Here is a 7,682-nt window from a genome sequence, read left to right as displayed (position 1 = left end):
CTTAAAAAAGATTAAGTGTACATAGTAAAATGTGTTGCATTAAATGGGAATTTGGTTGGGATACCATTGAGGATCAACTGTTATGCAAAAGATATGGAAAGAGATTAATGTGATCTCCAGTAGGCTATTTCACAGGGGATGACTTAACGTAGGCCCTACTAGGCCAAGAGTACTCAAAGAAGTACAATAATATTTAGTAGTATGTTTTGAAAAGCCTGTAAGACTAGATATTTTTTATGCAAAATAAATGTATACATCTCTGGTAAGAACAGTACATTTCCTGATATAAATTAATGGCGGTAAAAACATTGGGTAACAAATTAGAGCAACAGCAGAGGCCCAGCCCCCTTTCCTTCTGCCTCCATAAGGTATGGTTAAAAAATAAAATGTTTTCATCGATTGATCTAATAATGTGGCCATTTTGAGAAAGTAAGGAAGGCAAGTATACATTATTAAAGAATTATTTGAAGTCCATTTGTCAAGGGCTCCTTACCTCCAGTAAAAGCCTGTAAATGCCTGTTGCTTACGTTTCTTAAACTCTAAACCTCCAGGGCACATACAGGACTCTTTGAATAGATTAGGTTGGGTTAGTGACAATTCCTGCCTTATAAAAAAAGAACAGTTAGGCTACCCATATATGACGATGTTAAAATGCAGGCCAATATTGTGCCAAACTTTTAAATAATTGTTTATAAAATGTGTATAATCTGAAAATAGTTGCTTTTTCAAATTTGAATGAATAGTGAATTGAGCATGAGCAACAATTGATGACGCACGGCAGCAGCCTAGAACATGACTTAGCACACCCTTTGCAACATGTCCATTCTTATCACCCTTTCCTGTCAAAAGCAGTGGCCTGTGTCACAGTCATCCACTTGTACTAATACTGATTGATCATCACATAAAATGGTAATAATAATAATAATATAGCTTTTTTACTCAATGTGGTTCTGCTTACTAGACTACATTTGTATGGTTTAAAGCAGTTCAACATGTGTACAAAATATCCTATCCTTAAAAAGGCACATCATTTCAACAAAATGCTATTATTGTTATGGTAGGCTACTATATATAATGTTATGTGTTGTACTAATAGTCTATCAGCCTGTTCAGAGAATGTTTCCCCATCTTTTGAAAACACATTTTGAAATGCGGTTATATTCATAATTTTGTTGCATGAATAGCATGCTCACTTTACGTGCATCGATGTAGCCAATTGTATCTTTTCAGCTAAAGTTTGTTATTCGCAACAAAGTAGCCTAACCTTTTGCGCCCTACGTGTAATTAAACAATGCCGTGTTCATCATAAACCAATCGATGCAGAGCCACTGACTTATGTCATGTGTGAAATAACGCATATTCAGCAAAAAACTCTACCTTATTATAAAGTCAGCGGCAATAATAAGACATTGCGCAAAATGGAGAAAGTCGTATATTACAAACTCGAAAAGTATATTTGAATCAATTAAGTTTATAGTAATTAAACCTCCGAATTTACTAAATTACTGAATGGGTTGAACAGATGTGAATATGAGAAAAATACACGAAAAATAATCCCCCAAAATATCCAAACTTACCTCCAACACAATCGAAAATGGCGCCGAAACGTGAAAAAAAGTCCTACATTTCATTGTATGCTCTCCAGCAAGGCTGCAGTGACGGCTACAGCATCCCCCATGGCGTAGTCGGGGGAGGAGAGCATTTCAGTCTGTCGTGGCACTGTTTTTTTTTTACGAAGAATAATGTTCAAGAATAATGTTCATGATATCAAATAATTTTACTTTGCAGGAAAAATGTATAAGAGTCATGGAACGCTATATCAATTCCCTGAAATAAAAAGCTATTATTTCTTTATGAATGAATGAAGTACAGACAAATATAGAGCCACACCTACCTTCAGAAACGATTTACTCCCCCTACCACCAGCCTTATGTAGGCCTAGTTTTCAAACATTAGAATTAGTGGATCAACAAAACACCACTTTCATTCTCATACAAAATATGTGTTTGCTTTCATCAAGAAATTGTCAATTTTATTTCTAAAATTTCATTAGGCAAGTCAGTTAAGAACAAATTCTTATTTTCAATGGCAACCTGAACAGTGCCTTGTTCAGGGGCAGAACGATCGATTTTCACCTTGTCAGCTCAGGGATTCGATCTCGCAACCTTCCGGTTACTAGTCTAACGCTCTAACCGCTAGGCTACCTACCGCACCATTGACCACCTTTCGTTATTGTTATTTTATTATGTTACTTTTTATTATTTTTTACTTTAGTTTATTTGGTAAATATTTTCATGACTCTTTCTTGAACTGCATTGTTGGTTAAGGGCTTTTAAGTAAGCATTTCACGGTAAGGCACAAGTGACAAAAGGTTTGATTTGATTTATCTGTTGTATAAATGTTTGTTTTTTTATATGGAGTATGTGGATATTCAAGTACAAAACACAAAGCAGAGGTTTTTCCAATTCATGGAATGATATTTTGAACCATGAAAAATATTTGTAAAGGACTACCCATGTCTAGCCTACTCAGACTCCCTCAGATTTTAGCACTTTTTTTTGTTGGTATCACCTGACCCTAGTAATGGCCTTCTTGACTCCTGGCCTAACAGCTAATGACCTCCTAGTCTCTTGGCCCAACAGCTTGTGTCTGTTATTAAGAAGACGGGGCTGCATTGGAGCAGGTTAAGAGCTTCAAGTTCCTTGGCGTCCACATCATCAACAAACTAATATGGTCCAAGCACACCAAGACAGTCGTGAGGAGGGCACGACAAAACCTATTCCCCCTCAGGAGACTGAAAAGATTTGGCATGGGTCCTCAGATCCTCAAAAGGTTCTAAAGCTGCACCATCGAGAGCATCCTGACTGGTTGCATTACTGCCTGGTATGGCAACTGCTCGGACTCTGACCGCAAGGCACTACAGAGGGTAGTGCGTATGGCCCAGTACATCAACGGGGTCAAGCTTCCTGCCATCCAGGACCTCTATACGAGGCGGTGTCAGAGGAAGGCCCTAGAAATTGTCAAAGACTCCAGCCACCCTAGTCATAGACTGTTCTCTCTGCTCCCGCACGGCAAGCGGTACCGGAGTGCCGAGTCTAGGTCCAAGAGGTTTCTATACAGCTTCTAACCCCAAGCCATAAGACTTCTGAAGAGCTAATCAAATGGCTACCCAGACTATTTGCATTGCCCCCCTCTTTTATGCTGCTGCTACTCTCTGTTATTATCTATGCATAGTCACTTTAATAACTCTACCTACATTTGAAGATGGAAGTTTACATACACCTTAGCCAAATACATTTAAACTCAGTTTTTCACAATTCCTGACATTTAATTCTAGTAACAATTCCCTGTCTTAGATCAGTTAGGATCACTACTTTATTTTACGAATGTGAAATGTCAGAATAATAGTAGAGAGAATGATTTATTTCAGCTTTTATTTCTTTCATCACATTCCCAGTGGGTCAGAAGTTTGCATACACTCAATTAGTATTTGGTAGCATTGCCTTTATATTGTTTAACTTGGGTCAAATGTTTTGGGTAGCCTTCCACAAGCTTCCCACAATAAGTTGGTTAAAAGTTGGCCCATTCCTCCTGACAGAGCAGATGTAACTGAGTCAGGTTTGTAGGCCTCCAATGCTCGCACACACTTTTTCAGTTCTGCCCACAAATTTTCTATAGGATTGAGGTCAGGGCTTTGTGATGGCCAATCCAATACCCTTGACTTTGTTGTCCTTAAGCCATTTTGCCACAACTTTGGAAGTATGCTTGGGGTCATTGTCCATTTGGAAGACCCAGTTGCGACCAAGCTTTAACTTCCTGACTGATGTCTTGAGATGTTGCTTCAATATATCCATATCATTTTCCTTCCTCGTGATGCCATCTATTTTGTGAAGTGCACCAGTCCTTCCTGCAGCAAAGCACCCCCACAACATGATGCTGCCACCCCCGTGCTTCACGGTTGGGAAGGTGTTCTTCGGCTTGCAAGCCTCCCCCTTTTTCCTCCAAACATAACGATGGTCATTATGGCTAAACAGTTCTATTTTTGTTTTATCAGACCAGAGGATATTTCTCCAAAAAGTATGATCTTTGTCCCCATATGTAGTTGCAAACCGTAGTCTGGCTTTTTTATGGCGATTTTGGAGCAGTGGCTTCTTCTTTGCTGAGCGGCCTTTCAGGTTATGTCGATATAGGACTCGTTTTACTGTGGATATAGATACTTTTGTACCTGTTTCCTCCAGCATCTTCACAAGGTCCTTTGCTGTTTTTCTGGGATTGATTTGCGTTCAAAGTACGTTAATCTCTAGGAGACAGAACGTGTTTCCTTCCTGAGCGGTATGACGGCTGAGTGGTCCCATGGTGTTTATTCTTGCGTATTATTGTTTATACAGATGAACGTAGTACCTTCAGGCATTTGGAAATTGCTCCCAAGGATGAACCAGACTTGCGGAGGTCTATCATTTTTTTCTGAGGTCTTGGCTGATTTCTTTTGATTTTCCCATGATGTCAAGCAAAGAGGCATTGAGTTCGAAATGTAAGCCTTCGAAATACATCCACAGGTACACCTCCAATTGACTCAAATGATGTCAATTAGCCTTACAGAAGCTTCAAAGCCATGTCATAATTTTCTGCAAGTTTCCAAGCTGTTTAAATGCACAGTCAACTTAGTGTATGTAAACTTCTGACCCACTGGAATTGTGATTCAATCATTTATAAGTGAAATAATCTGTCTGTAAACAATTGTTGGAAAAATTACTTGTCATGCACAAAGTAAATGTCGTAACAGACTTGCCAAAACTATAGTTTGTTAACAAGAAATTTGTGGAGTGGTTGAAAAATTAGTTTTAATGACTTCAATCTAAGTGTATGTAAACTTCCGACTTAAACTGTACATGTACATATTACCTCGACTAACCGGTGCCCCCGCACATTGACTCTGTACCAGTACCCACTGTATATAGCCTCGCTATTGTTATTTTGCTGCTGCTCTTTAATTATTTGTTACTTTTATTTCTTACTTTTTGGGGAGTATTTTTCTTAAAACTACGTTGTTGGTTAAGGGCTTGTAAGTAATCATTTCACTGTAAGGTCTACACCTGTTGTATTCGGCGCATGTGACAAATATGATTTGATTTCACTGCAAGACAGAAAGCCAAGAAAGAGCTGTAGTGAACATGTGACCCTGCGGAAGCATATTCCTGGGCTAAGTGTGTCCCAAATAGTACCCTAACCATATATGCTATAGTGCACTAGTTTTGATCAGAGCCCCATGGGTAGTGCACTACATATGGAATTGGTGCCATTTGGGACATAACATGGTCTGGTCTCGGTAGAGAGAGCTCAACTATGTGAAGCTATGAGGTTTGAGAAAGGGGTCATGGATGGTTGAGAGCAGCGCCTATTCAGAATCAAATCAAATAGTTTTAGTCATATGTGCCGAATACAACAGGTGTTGACCTTGCAGAGTTTTTAGAAAGTAAGTGAGACAAATGTGCTAAATAAACTAAAGGAAAAATAGTAACACAATTAACATAACAATAACAAGGCTGTATACAGGGGGTACAGGTACCGAGTCAATGTGCAGGGGTACACGGTAGTCGAGGTAATTTACAGTGCCTTGCGAAAGTATTCGGCCCCCTTGAACTTTTCGACCTTTTGCCACATTTCAGGCTTCAAACATAAAGATATAAAACTGTAATTTTTTGTGAAGAATCAACAACAAGTGGGACACAATCATGAAGTGGAATGAAATTTATTGGATATTTCAAACTATTTTAACAAATAAAAAACTGAAAAATTGGGCGTGCAAAATTATTCAGCCCCTTTACTTTCAGTGCAGCAAACTCTCTCCAGAAGTTCAGTGAGGATCTCTGAATGATCCAATGTTGACCTAAATGACTAATGATGATAAATAGAATCCACCTGTGTGTAATCAAGTCTCCGTATAAATGCACCTGCTCTGTGATAGTCTCAGAGGTCCGTTTAAAGCGCAGAGAGCATCATGAAGAACAAGGAACACACCAGGCAGGTCCGAGATACTGTTATGGAGAAGTTTAAAGCCGGATTTGGATACAAAAAGATTTCCCAAGCTTTAAACATCCCAAGGAGCACTGTGCAAGCGATAATATTGAAATGGAAGGAGAAGACTGATCAGAGATGCAGCCAAGAGGCCCATGATCACTCTGGATGAACTGCAGAGATCTACAGCTGAGGTGGGAGACTCTGTCCATAGGACAACAATCAGTCGTATACTGCACAAATCTGGCCTTTATGGAAGAGTGGCAAGAAGAAAGCCATTTCTTAAAGATATCCATAAAAGGTGTCGTTTAAAGTTTGCCACCTGGGAGACACACCAAACATGTGGAAGAAGGTGCTCTGGTCAGATGAAACCAAAATCGAACTTTTTGGCAACAATGCAAAACGTTATGTTTGGCGTAAAAGCAACACAGCTCATCACCCTGAACACACCATCCCCACTGTCAAACATGGTGGTGGCAGCATCATGGTTTGGGCCTGCTTTTCTTCAGCGGGGGCAGGGAAGATGGTTAAAATTGATGGGAAAATGGATGGAGCCAAATACAGGACCATTCTGGAAGAAAACCTGATGGAGTCTGCAAAAGACCTGAGACTGGGACGGAGATTTGTCTTCCAACAAGACAATGATCCAAAACATAAAGCAAAATCTACAATGGAATGGTTCACAAATAAACATATCCAGGTGTTAGAATGGCCAAGTCAAAGTCCAGACCTGAATCCAATCGAGAATCTGTGGAAATAACTGAAAACTGCTGTTCACAAACGCTCTCCAATCCAACCTCACTGAGCTCGAGCTGTTTTGCAAGAATGTCAGTCTCTCGATGTGCAAAACTGATAGAGACATACCCCAAGCGACTTACAGCTGTAATCGCAGCAAAAGGTGGTGCTACAAAGTATTAACTTAAGGGGGCTGAATACTTTCGCAAGGCACTGTAGGTAATATGTTCATGTAGGTAGGTGTAAAGTGACCATGCATAGATAATAAACAAAGAGTAGCAGCAGCGTATGGGAAGAGGGTGAAGGAATGTGAATGTGTGTGTGTGTCGTCAATATGCATGTGTGTGTGTGTGTGTGTCCCCGTGTGTGTGTGTGTGTTGGAGTGTCAGCGTAGCATGTGTGAGTGTGTGGTTAGAGTCCAGTGAGTGTACATCGAGCCTTTGCAAGAGAGTCAGTGCAAAAAATAATAATGAATAAGGGGGTCAATGCAAATAGTCTGGGTGGGGGTGGAAGCTGTTAAGGAGCTTTTTGGTCCCGGTACAGCTTGCCGTGCTGTAGCAAAGACTTGGGTGGCTGGAGTTTTTGGAGAAAAAATGAGGGCCTTCCTCTGACACTGCCTGGTATAGATGTCCTGGATGGCAGGGAGCTCAGCCCCAGTGATGTTCTGGGCTGTACGCACTACCTTCTGTAGCCCCTTGCGGTCGGATGCCGAGCAATGGCCATACCAAGCGGTGATGCAACCAGCCAGGTGGCACCTTAATTGGGGAGGACGGGCTCATAGTAATGTCTGGAACGGACTATATGGAATGGTATTAAACACATGGAGACCATGTGTTTGATACCATTCCATTCACTCCATTCCAGCCATTATTATGAGCCGTCTTCCCCTCAGCAGCTTCCTGTGGTGCAGCTGTATAACTTTTTGAGGATCT

Source organism: Salmo salar, chromosome ssa09 (genome assembly GCF_905237065.1).
Source record: "Salmo salar chromosome ssa09, Ssal_v3.1, whole genome shotgun sequence".
NCBI lineage: Eukaryota > Metazoa > Chordata > Actinopteri > Salmoniformes > Salmonidae > Salmo > Salmo salar.
Note: the sequence above shows the minus strand (reverse complement) of the source record.